The sequence below is a fragment of the Alexandromys fortis genome, unplaced genomic scaffold (genome assembly GCF_014885135.2).
Source record: "Alexandromys fortis isolate MF-2015 unplaced genomic scaffold, M_Fortis_MF-2015_v1.1 scaffold_0, whole genome shotgun sequence".
NCBI classification, from domain to species: Eukaryota; Metazoa; Chordata; class Mammalia; order Rodentia; family Cricetidae; genus Alexandromys; species Alexandromys fortis.
Genome location: NW_026067949.1, coordinates 45,786,498 through 45,806,028, shown reverse-complemented (window position 1 = coordinate 45,806,028; position 19,531 = coordinate 45,786,498). Strand labels below are relative to the sequence as shown.

Here is a 19,531-nt window from a genome sequence, read left to right as displayed (position 1 = left end):
ACCTAATCTACAGACACTGTAACACGGCTTATTTTTAAAATTATTATTATTATTAGTGTATGTGTCTGTGTGTGTGTGTGTGTGTTGAGAGTGTGTGTGCAGGCATGCTACAACACATGTGTGGACATTAGAGAACTGTTTTGTGGACCTGGTTTTTTTCCCTCCACTGCTATGTGGATTCCAGGGCTCAGACTCAGGTCATGAGATTCATGCAGCAAATGCTTGACCTACTGAGCCACCTCACAAGTTCCTAGGCCTGTTCTTAATTTGCAACAAGCCTGATCTTTTCTATTTCCTATCTGTTTCTTGCTTGGGTAATCATTCTGCTCACTAGGACCTCACCCTGCTCTTCAAATCCGTTTCCCTACCAGAGTCTTTGGCTTCAGCCCCTAGATATGTTTCATCTCTTCGTGTCTGTTGACATGTGTTATACTTATATCTCACCAGGCCCCTCGGTGTTTGTCTCTCTCCTCTTCCAATTATCATCCACACTACCTCGCTGCCATTTTTCCAAACGATAAATATTGCCTTGCTATTACCTTTTCTGAAAATTTATGCTGTCTTCTTGGCATCCATAGTTCAAGTCAGCATATTATGTCTAGTGTCAGATCCCATAAACACAAACATCCTTACAATGCTTGCCTGCCTTTCTTAAGGTATTTTATGCCCACCCCGTCTTTGCGATACAGTTCCCTTCATCTAAAGTACTGTCCTCTGATAATTTCTCCCATATGTTTCCCACTATCCTTCTAACTCATCCTTCAAGATCCAGCACACAGACGCCGGCCTGATGACTCAGTGGATGAGAACATTTGTTTCTCACTGACCTGAGTATGATCCTTGGGTTTCACAAGATGGAAGGGGAGAACACGCTTCCACAAGCTGCTCTCCACCCTCTCTACATGTGCCATGGCACCCATGAGCTCCATTTATGAATAAATAACTGTAAAAATACTTTAAAGATTCAATGTCTAGGGGCTGGAGGTATAATTCGGCGATAGGAAGCTTGCATTGTATGTACAAGCCTTGGGTTCCATCCCCAACACTGAATAATAGGGGGAGGCAGAGGAGGAGGAGGTGGAAGAGGAGGAAGAAGGGTAGAAAAAGAAGAGGAGAAGGAGGAGGAGAATAATAATAATAATAATAATGATGATGATGATGATGATGATGGTGATGATGATGATGATGATTATGACAATGTGTAAGAATCAAGCCCCGCAAGCAGAGTTTATTTTAGGGTTTCTATGTCATGCCTTGCATATACTTCTACTATTACCCAGCACACCACACTGAAGTTCCTCATTTATATACCACCATGGTCTTTATTTTTGTCTTCATGCCAACACAGTGCCTGATTGAACATCCAAACGCATAAGTGAACTCTCAGGTGGGTTTGTTTCATGGCAAATGCGATCTGTTATATTTACAGGCCCCTGAAAATAACCCCCCTTGGTGCATGTTGCTCGGAATAGAGTCACTGCACAAACTATAAAGTGGAGGTGTTTTGGATTTATAGAGTTTTAATAACTGTAATTTAAAACGGTTATCCTTTCATCAGACCCTAAGCTTGTTTCCTCAGTGTAAAATCACCGCACAAAGTTCTCACCACGTGACATCACAGTCGTCTCAGAATGCCCTGCAGATCAGCCAAGACATCTGGCATTTAGCAGCGGGCCCATGGATCCTCACGGCCATTAGTCAACAGCTGCGAATCACCCTTCATTAGCCCAATGCAGCTCATTACCCGTTTGCTAAGGTGCTCTGGACTTCTGGGCTTTAGGGACATCAATAGAAAATGTCATCATGCATGTTCTTATAGATCAGATATCTGAGATCAAATATGTTGTTTACTAAATTGTATGAGGACATTTAGCAAATTGGAAGAGTAACCTAGGGACTGGTTGGCGTTTGTTTCAGGACTTCTCATAGAGTCTACCCTAAAATAGCCCCCGAGGGAAGAATGGCTGTGCCCCTGTGGGAATCTAGATGCTTACCTCCTATAAAGATAAAATGCCTTTGATTAGCACCTGCATTTTTACTCCATTATATGTTATTATAAAGGATTTTTTTCTTCATTTGTTCATTTGTTCCTTCCTTCCTTCCTCCTTCCTCCCTCTCTTCTCTCCCTCCCTCCCTCTCTCCCTCCCTCTCTCTTTCTTTTTTGATCCTGCAAATCAAACCCAGAGCATTTCACATGGTGGAAAGTACTCTGTAGATCCCAAATCACCTATTAATAAGGCTTATTTCCACTCTGGAAACTGCCACTGGGACTAAGATATGGCCTCTAGCATATCCTTTCATCTGGCTGCGAAGGACAGGAATGAGAGTAACACAGTCTGATGCACAAGGTAGTGTGCCAATGTAGACAATAAACTGCATCATTTGTAATGTACAGTTTACTAAGTTTTGACAGATGCACACACTTCGGAAACCACTCCAGCCATCAGCATCCTGAATATGTCTACCACACATATAAGCTCCCCAGTGCCCTTCACCATCAGTGGCCTCCTTCAAGACTCCACCTCTAGACCACCAGTGGTCTAACTGTAAAGAAGAATTATGTATATACCACCTGTTACAATTTACAGCACTAGTGACCCGGGTGGGTCCCCAGGTGATGGGGCAGGCCAGCGAAATCATAACACTACTTACTAACTTTTGGCTTTAAGCAGATCACTTAATATTTTTGAACTTTATTTTCTCAATGAAAATACCAGCACCTGCCTTGTTTCATCCAAGAACTATTTTAAAGATCAAGTAAACATTGCTCGGAGATCGACCATAAGACTTCAGCATGGACAATGGGTGGGGACGAGGGGAGTTCCCGATCCAGACCCACAGTCAAACACACTGCAGTTATCCATAGCATTGGAGCTGCTGCTGCTATTACCACAATCAGCCCCGTGTCGTCCGCTGATGTGGGAGTGTCACATATCAATCTGTTGATTTCATTGGTTAATTAAATAAAGAAACTGCTTGCCCTGATAGGTTAAAACATAGGTGGGAGGAGTAAACAGGAGGAAGATGGAAGGAGTAAACAGAATGGAATGCTGGGAGGAAGAGGAAGTGAGGTCAGAGACGCCAGGCTCCGCTCTCCCAGGCAGCTCCGACCCAGGATGGACGTAGGCTAGAATCTTCCTGGTAAGCGCACCTTGGGGTGCTTACACAGATTATTAGAAATGGGCTAGTCCAGGTGCAAGAGTTAGCCGAGAAGAGGCTGGATATAATGGGCAAGCAGTGTTTAAAAGAATACAGTTTGTGTTGTTATTTCGGGCATGAGCTAGCCAGGCGGCTGGGGTGCTGGGGACGCAGCCCCACCGCCACTCCTTATTTCAACAGTCTGCCCTCAATGCTCACCCACAGTCAGGCTCATTGAGGATGGCTGTTGCTTCTTCCAATACTCCTGAGTAGATGGTCTCACCAATTCCTAATGCAGGGTGTGAGGAAGCTGGGAGATGCACATCTCTGTCTTCTTGCCCTTTATGGTAGAAGACTGGCCTCTGATCCCCAACTGGACCCTTCCTTCAGGTACCAACAGGAATTAATATGTGAGTCACAAAAACTTCTTGGAACTGCTGTCATAGCCTCCATCTCTGATTCCTTCCCATTCCATGTCCTGGTCTGCATCAGTTTGTTCTTCAAAGGAAAGTCCAATTCTGCTACCACGGTATTTAATGTCTTTAGCAATCCCCTCCCCTCAATGCACATATAAATGCAAAATCATTAGAATATTATACAAAACTTCATGTTAATTTCCATCCCTCCAGCTGTATTCTTCTTTGTGTACCATCCTACCAAAATCTTCCACCTAGCTAAAATATTGTTTTCTTGCAGTGGGTCACCTTGTTTAATGCCTCTTTGATAAATGGGGAAGGTACAAACAAGGCAAAAAACTAGCAAAGTACAGTAGAGCCTTCCAGGCAGAGAGGCAGTAAAGCAAAGGCCATCTGAGCTGAGATAGAGTTCAGTAGGTGAAGAGCAGGCCTTGCAAGCCTTGTCAACACAGTCCCCAGAGTCCACGTAAGAAAGCCAGGTGTGATGGTGGGCTTGTCTCAGGACCAGGGAGGCAGAGACAAGAGGATCCCATGACCTCGTTGACTGGCCAAGGTTGGAAGATTGAAGGAAAGAGAGGTGAGGGGAGATTGGTCTGTAACAAGCCACAAGCCAAAAGGGCAAAGAGCGTTTTCATTCTCATGCACATCCAAATCACAACTCAAATCCTTTCATGGCTCTCTTTATGCTGCTGCCTCCTGCTTACAGCCTCAACGCATCTAGAAGTACCAACAATTTCCTCTGGAAGTCCTGTTTTTCTTATTGAGAAATCATATAGGTCCAATGTGAATACTTTGTTCTTTCCCTAAATTTTCACTACAAAATACCTTGGAGCTTTTTGTTTCTGACAGACTTTATTTCTAATTTTTTTTATGTTTGTTTTTGACACAGAATCTCATTCTGTAGACCAGGTAGGCCTAGAACTTACTACGGATCCCAGGTCAGACTCAGAGTTACAACCATGTCTCCTGCCTCAGTATCCGAAGGGTTGAGCCACCTCACAGCTTTGGAGGTGTCTTCTTGGGCTTGGCACTGCAGGAACTTGTCCTAGATCCTGGTCTATTCTTTCTGGATAGACCTGTGATTGCTCAATAAGTCCTTTAGAAACACTTGGTTTCTAAAGTTTTCATGCACAATACCAGGATTGTGCAAGCCATGTGCTTTGTGTTGTAGGACTGCTCTTAGGACACTCTAGGCACCATCATCTTGTTCTTCTCCAATCTTCTACTTATTTCTCAATACCCTATTCTTCCTTCATAATATGAAAACTTGAGTATGTTGTGGTGTGTGTGTGTGTGTGTGTGTGTGTATACAAGATCTTGCTATGTAACCCAGGTTGACTTGGAACTCACTGTTTTCTTGCCTCACCCTGTGGAATGCTAAGACTAGATGAGTACCACCATCCTTAGCCCAAACCAGAATCCTTGAGACCAAAGGTTTCTTAAATAAAGTTTTTGAATTATTACAGATGCCAGGCAGAAGAAGAGAGACAAGGTTATAAAAGGACTTTTCATAGCCCCCAGCATCAGGGTTGGGTAATATATGGAAATGTTTACTGGGCCAGAATTATTAATGTTTTTCAGAATGTAGGAGAAGGAAAACAATGTAACCCACATTGTAGATATGGAGGGAGGATGATGTAGAGTGTAGAAAACTTTAGGGGTCAAATACATAAGTAATAATCCTGACTTCAGGGTTGGTTAGGATGGATCATCCTGAAAAGTTTACAAGTCAACAGGACAAGGTAACCCTGATGTTCTCTGGGATGGGGGTATACTTTGTGCAACATTTATTTGTTTATTATTTTTCTCTGTATGTACATGTGCCAGAGTGCATACAGAGAGGGCAGAAAACAACTTTTTGGAGTTGGTTTTCTCTTCCTATTGTGTGGGGCCTAGAGATCAAACTCAGTTCACCTATCATAAGAAAATGGCCCACAGAATCAACTAACCAGGGCTCATAGGGGCTCATAGAAACTGAACCAACTATCAGGGAGCCTGCACGGATCTGGCCTAGGTCCTCTGCATATATGTTATGACTGTGTAGCTTGTTGTTTGTGTGAACACCTAACAGTGGGAATGTGGGTTGTCTTGTACTCCTTTGTCCGTTTTGGGGACCCTTTTCCTCCTACTGTATTGACTCATCCAGATTAATATGAGGGGATGTGCCTAGTCTTGTTATGACTTGATGTTTGGCTGGTATCTCTGGGAGACTGCTATTTTCTGAAGGGAAACAGAGGAGGAGTGGAGCTGGTTGGAGAGGAGATGGGGGGCCCTGGGAGGAGAGAAGGAAGAGGAAACTGTGGATGAGAGGTAATATATGACAGAAGAATAAAAGACACCAAACCAAAATGACTACAAAAACAAAACAAAACAAAACAAAAAAAAAACAGACAAAGAAACAAAAACCCCAACACAGGCCATCAAGATTGAAGATCAATCAGGCCCAGTTAAAAGTATGTTGAAGGTGCCACCGCATGTATTGTTTTGACCAATCTCTTCTGACAGAGTGAATGCTCTATGTTCTGTGTTTATTGGTTTCATTTTTACTGTCTCCATCTCTTGTACTTTTTTGTGTTCTGTGTTTAATAATATTGTTTTTGCTATCTCTGCCACCACCAGCCACTGACCACTACCATGACTGCTTTGATGATCAGGGCTCAGAATTTCTTATCTCTGAGTTTTCTGTTGAGCAGGAATTCAGTTTAGCAGGAATTCAAATATCTTTGGGTGTGGATAATATTAAAATTACTTTGCACTGTTCTGCTTTATTGAAAAACTGGCTCTGTAGTTGGGTTATGGTTCTGCCCTCTCTAGGCCCAAACATGCTTATTTAAAGTTTCCTGTCTGTTCCATATCAAGTGATCTCCTTGATTTTGTGACAGAAATGGAAGCAAAACAAAACAGCTTTGACTTTAGGCTATTGATTTCACATAATAGCCTAAAACTTTTGCTAAAATAGAAACCTTATCTCAAGGTTTGTAGGACTATTATGTAAGCTTTCTGTGACTCAAGATTTATAAGTTTATTAGGTATAGTTAAAAAACTACAACAAAAAGTTAACTTAAAATTTGTAACCTAAGGGGTTGATAGTAAAAAATCTATACACCGGTAATCTTAAAAGAACTATGTAGTGTGGCACCATCTTGGCATGTAAGCAATACATGGCTTTCCACCTGATCTTAGCTGATAACCCCAATCATAATGGAGGCAAACACATGGCTGGCAGCCATCTTTACTAAGGTTAGAGAGGATAAGTACCATGTGACTGACTTCACCATCACCTTGATTAATGGTGTTTACATGGTATAACTGAGGTTTTCACTCAGCAATTAACTAAGGAGTCAACCAACAGAAGCTAAAACACAGAGTTTGCTATGCTACATGAACATCCCTCAGCATTCTAGGAACTTACCTTTCTTCTGGGCAAGTAGGGCTTACAAGTTAGAGGGATTTTTGTTTTATAGATCTCTTAAGCACAGAGATTTAAACTTAAAGCAAACTTTAGCCCTCACATTTCCCCTTGAGTTGTATCCTGAGTCAAATCCTGGCCTTTGGAAATGTGACTAGGTACTGCAGGTAGCTATTTTGTCCCCCTTTGTTAGGGAGCTCCCTTTGGGCCTAACATTTCAGTCTTTGTTGATGACAAGGGGCAATGTGATCTCTTCCGTAACTACTTCCTGCTGAAGTTAAGATATTGTCCTTAGAGTCCAGGAAGGCTGGAGTGCTGGCCAAGGTCCAGGAGGGGATTAGGGAGATGAGGCATACATCTGCAGCATCTGGTTCACTGACCCAGTTGAAGAGACAGGGACTCACATTGAGTGACCTTTTTATACCAGCTTTCAGCAAGTCCATGGCTTTCCAGTTCTGTAGAACAACCTTGGGCTGGCATGGTGTAAACCATTTTATGGGCAGTTTGTAGTCTGCAGCTGGATGGTGTCTGCCTGCTGGGACAGATGTAGACTAGAGACCTAAGCTAAAGTTTAGGATCTTAAAGGAAATTTTACGTTGAGAACTTCCAGACCCATGCTAGTTGGGGGAGGAGAGTAGACTCCAGATTGGGGGGGGGGGGTAGATCCTGCCCTCAGGAATAGGCAGGTGAGGAAACTTAGGCTGTTGATTGACAGGAGTACTTATTCTGAGTCCATTTGAACTGTGAGATGTGGACCCAAGTCTTATGATTCCCTTGACTCCCTGAAGCTTACATGCATTTTTTAGTTTACAAAAGTGATCAAAGTTTTAGATATATGAGTATTACCACTGTCTGCAATCTGTACTGAAATCCTTGTTGTAGAAATCCTCATTGCAGCTAACAGGTGTCTATAAACAGCTGGAGTAGACTCACGCCTTTGAGTCAGAGCCAAAGCTAGGGCTTTGGGTTGAAAAAGCATGAATACTCTTCTCTCTGTCTACAGAACTGGGAAAATTGGACAGAGATGTCTGTCTTCTCTGTCTACGAGACTGGACATATAGATTGGACAAAGATGTTTTCAGCAATATGAGAAGCACCTTTATGTTTAGACAACCAAAGGAAATTTAAAATCTTAAACTTGTGACTGATAAGAGTAGTCAGTGTTGGGCTAGAGAGACGGCCCAGAGGATAAGAGCACTGGCTATCTTTTTAGAGGTCCTGAGTTCAATTCCCAGCAACCACATAGTTCACAAACCATCTATAATGAGATCTGGCTCCCTCTTCTGGTCTGCAGGTATACATGCAGGCAGAACACTGTATACATAGTAAATAAATAAATCTTTTTTTAAGAAAAACAAGCAAACAAACAAAAAAAAAAAACGAGTAGTCAGTGCCTTATGAGCTTTTCAGAACTCCATTGATCAACGTTAAAACTCCAAACCTTTGAAATCTTAGTATAATAATAGCATAGCTGGTGAAAGAAATCTGGAACATTCCTTTTTCATCAACCTTAAATCACTTTCTCATGCCTTTACAACTTGCATTTACATAACTTAAAATAGTTTTTAGGCCCTCAGGACTTACTTAAGCTTTCACATCCTCAGAGCTTTATGCTGTGGGACAACGGTCTGCACACTGTCACTTGTATTTTAAATAAATGCCAAGTGACCAGTAGCCAGGCAGTAATTATAGGCAGGGCGACCAGGCAGGAAGTAGAGGTGGGGTGATGAGAACAGGAGAATTCTGGGAAGAGGAAAGAGTCAGTCTGTAGGTGTCACCCAGACACAGAGCAAGCAAGATGTAAATGACTTGCCGAAAAGGGTACCAAGCCATGTGGCTAACACAGACAAGAAGTATGAGCTAATATAAGTTATAAGAGTTAATAAGAAGCCCGAGCTAATAGGCCAATCAGTTCACAATTAATGTAGACCTCTGTGTGTTTCTTTGGGACTGAACGGCTGCAGGACCAGGCAGGACAAAAACCTCTGCCAAAAGCTCTACACACCTTAGAACACTCTCTCAGATCCTGAGAGGTTACACAAACTTAAAACCTTCTTTTTAAATGCAGTCATTTACCGTGAGACACAGGTGGTTATTACTGAGAGTAGTCATTGCAAAGCAAATTCCTCTAAATAAAAGAATAGTAGTAGTTACACCTGAAACCTGTTTTCCCTTTCATACAAAGCCTGTTATCAAGGCAAATCTGACTGGGAATTTGCCTTTTTTTTTTTTTTAATCAGGAGACCTGATAGCTCTAGAAAAAGCAAGGCCCGATTCCCACTTATGCTATACATTGACCAGGCAGCTGCAACCTTGGGGGAGAATCTAGGTGCTTGTTGCTGCCGAACTCACAAAGCCACAGTTAGCCATCAACACTAGCCAAGATCCGAGAAGGACAAATTATAACAGGAAGTATAAACTAAATGGCCTCTGTCTCTATTAAAATGACAGACACTTACCAGCCACCTGGCTTTCAGATCTCAAAAAGAAAAAAAAACCCAAAACAGAACTGTGTGCCTCAAGTGTTCCCTCAGTTACAAGAGTTTGTTTCCTGCTGAGCTCTTCCAACAAGTGCTGCTAGATCCTGCTAAAGATGAAAATGGAGTTGTTCAGGCTAAACATTCTCATTGTCTGGCTGAACCCAAGCTACCTACCCAGCCTCCTGAGACATCAGGACAGAACGGAGGAAACAGCCAAACTTCCCTAATATTCCAATTTCAACAGTCAACAGCGTGATAGCTTCTGTCTGCCTTCCTTCTCTCGGATGGTACCCTGAAGTAGCCCCATCTGAACTAAGCAGCCCCTGCCTATTGTTCTGTCTCCGATTGTTCTTTACAATGAAAATAACTGAAATTCATTCCTTTTCTGCCCCTTTGTTTCTGTTGTATTTAACTTTCCTCTGTCCACAACACCGACCTCATCTGCTCAGCCCCAGGGAACACTTACTCTGTTTTATGGAATGAAGTGTTGCCTGATTCTAAAACTGAAAATAATGACCTCAGCTGAGGTCATTAAACTGAATTGTTGTAGTTTAGGCCTTTGACACCAGTCTCTTGGAAGCCCAGAAATCAGCTGTATTCAATCATGGCTCCGTTGAGGTTACATTGAGTTGGTCTTCCTCCTGCTGCTCCAGCTTCTCTTCCTCAATAGTCTGTTACCCTCCACTTCTCCTTTATGCATTCCTCCCCTCCCCCTCTTGCTCTCCTCCTCCTTCCTGTCCCCCCCCATCCGACTCCCCACTTCCCGCCTCCCCCTCCTCTGTCTTTCTCATTCTTTGGCTTTCTATATCAGTCTCCTGTCCTCGGATGCTCCACGTATGACAATGGCAGCAGTTTGCTCTGAGATGTGACCTCTTCTGTGTCCACAGAAAAAGAAAGCCCATCCCCACACCAGCATTTTAACGCAAAGAATCTCAGGCTTGGCCAGACCTGTGTGCATGCTACCAGTGCGGCTGGAGGAGCGGTGACAGGCAGAAGAGGAAGTGGCGGTTTTCCCGGCGGGAGGGATGCTGTGCAAATGGAAACAACATGTGTCTGCCATCAATGCCTACCTAGGGCTTTCTCTAAGAAGTGAAGGGAGGCTGCTCACCCTTGATAGGGAGCTACTTCCTGGCCTTTCGATGGAAGCTTCTAGATGGAGCTAGATTGTGATCGTTTAGTGGTTTGATTCTGATCATAAACTCATGAAAGATGGACTGCACTTTAATCTTTGAGGCAAAGATATGAGTTAAGTCGAAGATGGTGATAAAAGCACCCATACTCAACCTGACACATCTGATCAGCGGAGCAGGGACTGAAGATGAATTTTCCTACTTATTCTGGCTGTTAGCCAAACGGGAATTGTAGAAATTTGTTTGCAGATGAAATGCTTCAACCTAGGAAGGGGAGTGTGCTGTACAGTAAGGGCTAAGGCTGCAGGTCTCCATCTTGTAGAGGCAGGAAATGCTTCAGGCAGTACGCATGTGTACCTTGGTGTACCTGTGCCTGTGGGAATTCCCTGAAGACCCTCATTCCACATGAAAACGCATTGAATGCATTAAGACATTGGGCAATGCTGAGCATTGTTAGAGCCTCATTTATTTATTTATTTATTTTTGAGACAGGGTTTCTCTGTGCTGGAACTAGCTCTGTAGATCAGGCTGGCCTTGAACTCACAGAGATCCATCTGCCTCTGCCTCCCCAGTCCCAGGATTAAAGGTGTGCACCACCACCTATTTCTCTTCAGGTCATGTAAATCTTTTGTCTTTTACTCAATAATTTTTTAAAATTTATTTTTTTTAAAAAACTATCCTTTCTCATTTTACATATCAATCCCAGTTCCCACTCACTCCCTCCTCCGTTCTCTTGGCCTTCCCCTCACCCCAAGCCCCATCCACTCCTCAGAGAGGATATGGCTTCCCATGGGAAGTCAACAAAGTCTAGCATACTGTATAGCCTCAATTCTTAAAGAAAGGGAACACATTTTCTGTGTTGGGCATTAATCGATTTGTTTCTTTGTTTAAAATTCTTCTTCTGGAAAAGAAGCAATGATCAAAATTTAAGGGGAAAATCCCAAGTTGCTCTTGCTTCTGTAAGGTGCATTAGCTTTACGTCCCCTCAGACGAGGAGTGGGGTGTGGCTGGAGCACCGGAGAGTCTATGGAGGAAGGAGGGGAAGGAAACGCGGTGAGTCCCCTTTCAGATCACAGGAACGCAGCATCGGACATCATCAGCGCTGCTGGGGGAAAAGCAACGGAAAGCTTTAAAGTGGTTCCCTTTCCTGACAACGATTCTTTTCATTTCACAAACTGGATTTTAAGGCTAAAAGCAACAGTGAAACTGTGAGCCCCTTAAAGTGAGTGGTAAAGGCATTACACAGGAAGCACAAAGTTATAAATACATGCGATTAACTAGGAAACCACTGGCGGAAATGAAGACAACCTCATGTCCCAAGCTTCCTGACATCCTCCACTGATTTTGTGAATTTCCTCTCATTATTTTTCAGTGTGTTTATTTTAAAGGAAGTTTCTGGACAGGACAGAAACAAGAGCTCTTACCTACACACACACACACACACACACATATGGTTTAAAATGTGTTTCTTTCACAGTATTATTCCATATCTTTTGTCTCATGACCTATGACTAGGTCCCTGGTGGACATGTGGGTTCTGGTGAGAAGCCGAGAACAGAGAAGGCATGACTCATGGTGCGGAACCTGTGACAAGAGCATCAAGGTCATCAGTGAGCACTAACTGGGTCATCGGGAGGGACCATCACTGTGACAAACCCATGCTTATCACAGGTCATGTGTCCATGATTCTTTCTATAATGTTTCCTTGCATATGTGTGTGGTACATGCATGTGTATATGAATGCTCACATATATGGACACATGTGAGAGCGTGTGTGCGTGTGTACATGTGTGTTTCTGTGGTGTATATGTGTGCTCATGTATATATGGGCACGCATGTGTGTATGTGTGCTCACATATATGGGAACATGTGTGAGATTTGTGCGTGTAAACGTGTGCTCATGCACATATGGGCACACATATGTGAGAGTGTGGGTGTGAGTGCATATGTGTATTGTGGTGTATGTATATGCACGCTCATCTATATATGGGCATGTGTGCATGTGTTTGTGCAAGCATGGTCATGTATATATGGATGCACACATGTGTGCATGGGTGTGTGTGCATGCATGTATGTGTGTGTTCACTTATATATGGACATGTGTGAGAATGGGGATGTGTGCATGTGTGTGTTTTGTGTGTATATGTGTGCTCATGTACATATGGGCACATGCGTGAGAGTGTGAATGGGTATGCACATGTACATGTGTGAACGTATATGCATGCAGAGGTCGGTGTTGACATTGGGAGTCTTCCTGAATTGCTTTTCACTTTATTTCAGTGAGGAATGTTTCTCCTTGAATCTAAGACTTTCCCATTCTAGCGAGTTCAGCCAACCAACTTGCCCTGAGGGTCTCTGCCTGAACTCTATGTGCTGGGTGTCCAAAATCTAGCCCTCCCACCTGCAACAAGTGATTTATCCACAGAGCCACACCCTCAGCCTGCCTATGTATTTCTTGAGACATGGTCTTCCTGTATAGCCTAAGCTAGCTATGCTATGAGCCAACTCTGGCTTCAGACTCAGAATCCTGCTTTGTCTCACAGGTTGTGACATTTTAGGTGTGAGCCACTATGCCTGGCCCAGGGTTCTCAATAGCAGAATGTCTGCTGTAGATTAACGTTGTGTTTTCAGTGGTCATAGGTCATTTAGTGAATCATTAAATTAAGTTCAATGAGAAGAAATAAACTCAATGTTACAATATCCTGGTCAGGTGACTATTAACCCCATTTTATAGGTGAGGAAGTTAACACTTAGGAAGCTAAATAACTGGTCCAAATCCATAGTACTATCTCAAGAAATAACAGAGAGAGCCGGGTGATAGTGGCACATGCCTTTGGTCCCAGCACTTGGGAGGCAGAGGCAGGCAGATTTCTGTGAGTTCGAAGCCAGCCTGGTCTATAAGAGCTTGTTCCAGGACAAGTTCCAAAGCAACATACAGAAACCCTGTCTCGATAAACCAAAAGAAAAATGAACAAAAGAGAAAGAAAGAAGAGAGAAAAGGGAAGAAGGAAAGAAAGAAAGAAAAAGAAAGAAAAGGAAAAGGATTTATGAAAATAGTTGGGCAATATTGTGTTGAAATTAGGTTAAATATCAGTCTGTATCACACAAAGCATCCACATATAAATTTTATTGGCAGTTTAGACCATTTGACAACTTCTAGAAAACCTTCTGCAAACTGTAAAGTACTATGCCAAACTCCTGTATGTGAGCATGTATATGCATGCACACACATGCATCAGACCTGAAGAAAGGAACTCTTGGTCTTGTTACCATCCACAGAAATTTAAACTTTTATCTAAGGCCTAAAATTTTCGAGTGACTTCTTTGATAAGAGAGAGTTTCATGTTTTAAAAAATGTGAAATAGTAGTATGCACTTCACAGTCTATATGGGAACTATTCCATATGTCATGTGATCCTTCAACAGTCTACAGAATTTACGTGTGGACTTTGTGCAACGCAGGCTGTAAGCATGGTCACAGCTGATAACGACTGCTTATCAACAAGAAAGCCAACACATTTGACCACAGTCCAATAGTATAAAAGTGCTGTTTATAGATAATCTATTTCTAGCTCTCAAGGAAGCAATGTCATCACTAACTGGTTGCTGTGCAGGTATTCAGCAGCTTCCAAAGGTTAAACTTGATAGTGCAGTCAGTACATTGTCTCTGAAACACCCAGGTCTTTTCAAAGTCATAGTGGTGCTCCTCGGACGCCTTCGTCACTTCGTAAAGAGACATAGTGGCATGAGGCTTCTTACAACTGCGTGTGAGTGTCCAGTTGCCTACATCAACATGACAACTTCTTTTAAAAACTCACTGTGGGGATGGAGAGATGTCTTAGTGGTGAAGAGTGCTTGCTGTTCAATCAGGAGGATCTGAGTTCAGATTCTCCCACCCATGAAACACACACACACACGCACACATGCAACCAAACACACACACATACTTCAAAACACCAAAATAAATTTTTTTTGAAAATTGCTATGGCCACTTCAGGTGTTAACATTCAAATATTCTCACTTCTTCTTTTGCTTCTTCTTTTCTGGGAAAAGCAAACACATCTCACAGACAGAAGCCCTTCCGGTCTGGGCTGGTGCCCTTTATGCAGTTTCATAAGACCCATAAGCTTGTCACGTTCCTGTCAGAGGTACTTTTTGGTGATCCCAATCAGTTTTTAAATAGGTAAACATTTTTTTTTTAAAGAACAAAAGAGAAAATGGCAGGATGTACCACAGACGGGAAAGAGATATTCCATCAATATTTTGAGTGTTTATGCCTATTGCGCACATTCTGAGTGAGACACTTTATTTTCAGGGACCATTTCTATAGGTCATAACAAGCTTTGGAAGCTTTGAGTATGACTTTTTAATGAACATGCAAGGTTATTTTAAATGTTTTATTTGGGGGTCACAGCGTAACTGAAACTCTTGGGCTTATTGATCCTTTTGCCTCTGCCTCTGTACTCTGTACGAGTAGGACTGCAGGTGTCTCCCCTGTGCACATGAGGGAATTACTAGAGGTCCCGTGGACATGGATGGACTAGAAGAACAATTAGGAATATATGCTTCTTTATGCCCTCTCAACAGCTTTGAAAGCAAAATAGGAATTCCCATGATTTTTCTGAAGGCAAGGGAGAAATGATAGTATCTTCCAGTAAACACACACACCTTTATTCACTGTAATTGAACCACATGACTATTCTTGAGTCTATTACTGACGGGGGGGGGGGAGATGATGTTATGTAGACTAATTAGGCTACTCCTTGGAACTGTCACCAGCCTTTTTTAGGCTCATGCGTGGGTGGGAGGAAAGGAAACAAAGAAAGGAGGACACTTTGTACAACAAGCAATCAAGAGCATTGGCTGTGTTTAAACTCGTAAAATCTTCAGCACCATACCCTAATAGTGGATTGGTCGTTGAACCTTTTCATCAGCAAAGCAGTTTCATCTTGAGAAACGGTCATTTTCCTAATCACAGGAGAATGCCTCCAAAAGTGTTTAAAACACAGCAAAGAAGGCAAGGGCTTCTATTTTGTTTACCACCAAAAGAAATTTCAATTTTTCCTGCAAATAATAGGCTGTATTCACTACCAGAAAGACAACAGCCATGAGTGACCCATATGGCAACAAGCCAATGTCAGAGAGCAGCGGTCACATCGCCACGCAGGGCGCTGATCCTCTCTCCGATCCCTCCCCCCACTGAGAAGTTGCCCTTCAGCGTTATGCCCATGTGTGCTTGCCAACTTTCTGCATCATGACACAAAGACACTGCTGGCTAGGATCACCGTGGCCTGAAGAACAGCAAGCATGAAGCCAGCCAGGCTTACATGAAACGGAGTTTGCGGAATGGCTGTGCCGTTTGGAAAGTTCCCTTTATGAGAGGCAAGCAGAAAGTCAACAGCCCACAGTTGCTCAAATCCGAGCTTTGGTTTCCTTGCCACAGCCGGCCACTTCCCCCCCGCTCAGGAGAATTAGCGTTAAGTTGCATTTTTAACTATGTCCCTAGGGGAGTGTTGAGCAAGATGAAAAACATGCCTGGTCACCAATAAATCATTTCTGGAAATGGGGCATTTCAGGAAAATTAAACAAAGCAGAGAAAAGCCTTAGCTTGCAGTTTATTGTTATAGAACTTGAGTGATAGTTTTCCTCCATGCTTAGACCAATACCAAGCAGGAAACAGGGGGTGGGGAAGCAAAAATCCTGCCCAGAATATAGAAGAGGACAGACGATAAGATCATTGTCCTTTGAAACGAAACCTCGGTGGCTAATTCTTTAACCCTTTCCCTACTCTGATAATTGGTAGACATTCGATGATGAAGAGATACCTCCGAAAAAATCCCCACAAGGGTGGAACACAACTTTTCATAGGTATTCTAAAACTCAGCTACTTTCCAAAATAACTACCTTCCCTTGTGCCCTGGCTGTAACGTGCAGGTAAATTGCTCTCCCTGGGATCATTGTGGAGGATACGGTGCATGGAGAAACAGTGTGTGGAGCTCCTTCAGCTGATGTCCGGAAATACTTTCTGTGGGTTGAAAAATCAGACTTCCCCTTCGGGCCCTTGTGACTTTAGATGGGCAAACGGTGTTGTGGGTCTTCTACTTTTCTGTGGTCCACAATTCCTACACCTGGTTGTCTCCTAATTGCTGCTGTTGTATCTATCACAACGGTGTCAGCCCAATTGATGAGCGGAGCTCATTGCTGGCTGCCTCCATAGCAACCCTCTGAGGATGCTCTATGACCTCCCCGTGAGCCCATGATGAACAAAGGCACATCGTCATTTCTCTTATTTTAATATTTGCCTACCCCAAATGGTAAAGAACTGGTCAGAAATCAGAAAATATTTTAGCAAGTCAAAGGTTAGTTCTGTTCGTTAAATGCCTTACTGACGTTACTGACTTTGAAGGCTTATTCCTGTCATCCACCTTGAATAAATCACTGTGTTCTCTCAATTTCTATTTTATGCTGCAGAAAATTGATATTGCTAGGATGAGTATATTCCTTTTTAAAAAGTAGTATTTTTTAAATTCTTTGAGAATTTTATACTGTGTATTTTTGTTATATTGATCCCCAACTTATCCCATATCAATCCTCTCTACCCTAACCTCCCTACTCACTCAACTTTTGAGGTATCTCCCCATCCCCTGTCCACACTGAGTTCAGTTTGTGTTGCTCGACTATCTTGGGAGAGAGTCCTGCCCTGGAAGTCACCTACCTGGAGCCATGTCACTAAAGGGTCACCTACCTGGAGTCATGTCACTAAAGGAAGTTCACCCTCCCTTTCCCAGAAGTTAATAGCTCTCCAGCTAGTGATGGGATTTTGTCTGTTACATTCATGTGTGTAGCTGTTCTTTTGTGTTTGGAAAATACTCTTTCCTTGAAGTCACGCTACCTCCGGCTCTCACAATCCACGCACCCCATGATCCTTGTGGGGAGGGGTATGGCATAGACCTCCCATTTGGGACTGAGCCTGCCACCATCTCTCACTCTTTTCTCATTGACCTGTTGTAGGTCTCTGTCGATTGCCGTTGACTACAAGAAGAAGCTTCTCTGATGGACCTTGTGAGATGCTCTGATCTGCAGGCACAGCAGTAAGCCATTGCGCATCATTTTAATAGCCAGTCCATTTGCAGGGTAACAGTATTAGAGTCTCCCAGAGGGCCCATGACCTACTTAGCCAAGGCTTCTTGGCCCTGTTAACAGTGCCAAGAATGGATTCCATCTCATGGAACGGGCCTTGGGTTTGGTCAGAAACTGATTGGTGGTGAGTACATTTTTAGAACAGAAGGGGATTCAGGAAGCCTGGGTGTATGTGACTGAAGAACCTCTTTAGTACCAAGATTTGAGAATAACTTAAAATGTCCAAGTCTGCTTAGGGCATTAACTAGGGTCATAAGGAAAGCCTAGGGCACTGACCTCCATTGCCTCTGTGAGCCCTTCAGGTCTCGGAAGCCATGGCTTTGTGAGTATACAGATACCTGTTGGTTGTCCATCATGGCGGTTGAAGAAACCAGTTTGCACTGGCTGGGTGGCACAGACTATGCGTACAGCAACAGGCCAGCACAGTCCTTCCCATCTGCATGGTAAACCTTTGACAAGTGACCCTAAAGCACTAGTTTTTGATTCTAACATTATCCAATAACTCTTGTCAGATAGAGAGATCATGCCACAGCAGTATATTGTACGGTTTATTTAGCATGTCTAGAAGGAGTGGTGGTTTGCATAGCTATGACCCCACCCATAGACTCCTGTGTTTGAATGCTTGGCCCCTAGGGAATGGCACTTCTAGGAGGCATGGCCTTGTTGGAGTAGGTGTGGCCTTACAAGAGAATGTGTGTCACTGTGGGGGTGGGATTTGAGGTCTCATAAGCTCAAGCTACACCCAGTGTGTGATGTGGGAGTGTCATATCAATCTGTTGATTTCATTGGCTGAGCAATAAAGAAACTGATGGCCCTGATAGGTTAAAAGATAGGTGGGCGGAATAAACAGAATAGGATGCTGGGCGGAAGAGGAAGTGAGGTCAGACTCTGCGCTGCTTCCAGAGGGACCGGACAGCCGCCATGTTCTGCTCTCCCAGGCAGCTGCAACCCACGATGGACTTAGGCTAGAATCTTCCCAGTAAGCGCACCTTGGGGTGCTTACACACATCATTAGAAATGGGCTAGTCCAGGTGCGAGAATTAGCCTGTAAGGGTTAGAGTTCATGGGCCAAGCAGTTCTTAAATGAATACAGTTTGTGTGCTGTTATTTTGGGCGTGAGCTAGCCAAGCGGCCGGGGTGTTGGGGACGCAGCCCCGCTGCTCCTATTTCAACAAGTGTGGTATTCTCTTCTATGTTCTGTAGATCAGGATGTAGAACTCTCAGCTCCTTCTCCAGCACCCTGCCTGCTTGCATGCTGCTGTGCTTCCCCCAAGAAGATAATGTACTGAACCTCTGAAACTGTAAGCCAGTCCCAATTAAATGTTTTCCTTGATAAGAGTTGCTGTGGTCATGGTGTCCCTTCATAGCAATGGAAATCTTAATTAAGACAGAAGGAAATCTATTACCTTTACGTTGTAATTTGGAATTAAACTTGTTATTCCTGTCATCCTTCATCTGTCTGTGTGTTTAATTATGTATGCCCTTGGCTTTGTAGAGGATTAAGAGAGTGGGTGATGTTTTCCCTTATATTATACAAAAATTAGAAGAGAAAACTATGACGCTCCCGCGCAGGAATACTGCAAACATCCCACAAACAGGAAGACCAAAGGGCTTTGCTGCAGTTCACCTTAACCATGGGTGGTCAGGCTCATCCTCTGTCCTCGTTAGGTCAGACTCTTGTCTAACTGGGTCCAAACCAAGAGATGTCTTCATTTGCTGCAACAAGAGAAAGAGGGCATCCTTTCTCTTGCTGATTTCACATTGCCCCGTGTGTGAGCACGCATGCACTCATATGTGTGTGCGTGCGCGTGTGTGCACA

General features: G+C 43.3%; 1 long non-coding RNA gene across 3 annotated transcripts in view; it reads left to right on the top strand.

The window, feature by feature from the left end:
- The window catches only part of LOC126506572 (uncharacterized), a 78,535-nt gene extending 59,440 nt beyond the window's left edge, over positions 1-19,095 (top strand). For 2 of the 3 annotated variants that reach the window (XR_007593256.1, XR_007593255.1), the window contains 3 exons: positions 17,584-17,663; positions 18,015-18,155; positions 18,916-19,095. This is a non-coding gene — a long non-coding RNA (uncharacterized lncRNA). Of the gene's footprint in view, positions 1-12,088; positions 17,664-18,014; positions 18,156-18,915 lie in introns of all 3 variants that reach the window. The other variant, XR_007593257.1, reaches the window with a different exon arrangement.
- Positions 19,096-19,531: the final 436 nt, after the last annotated feature.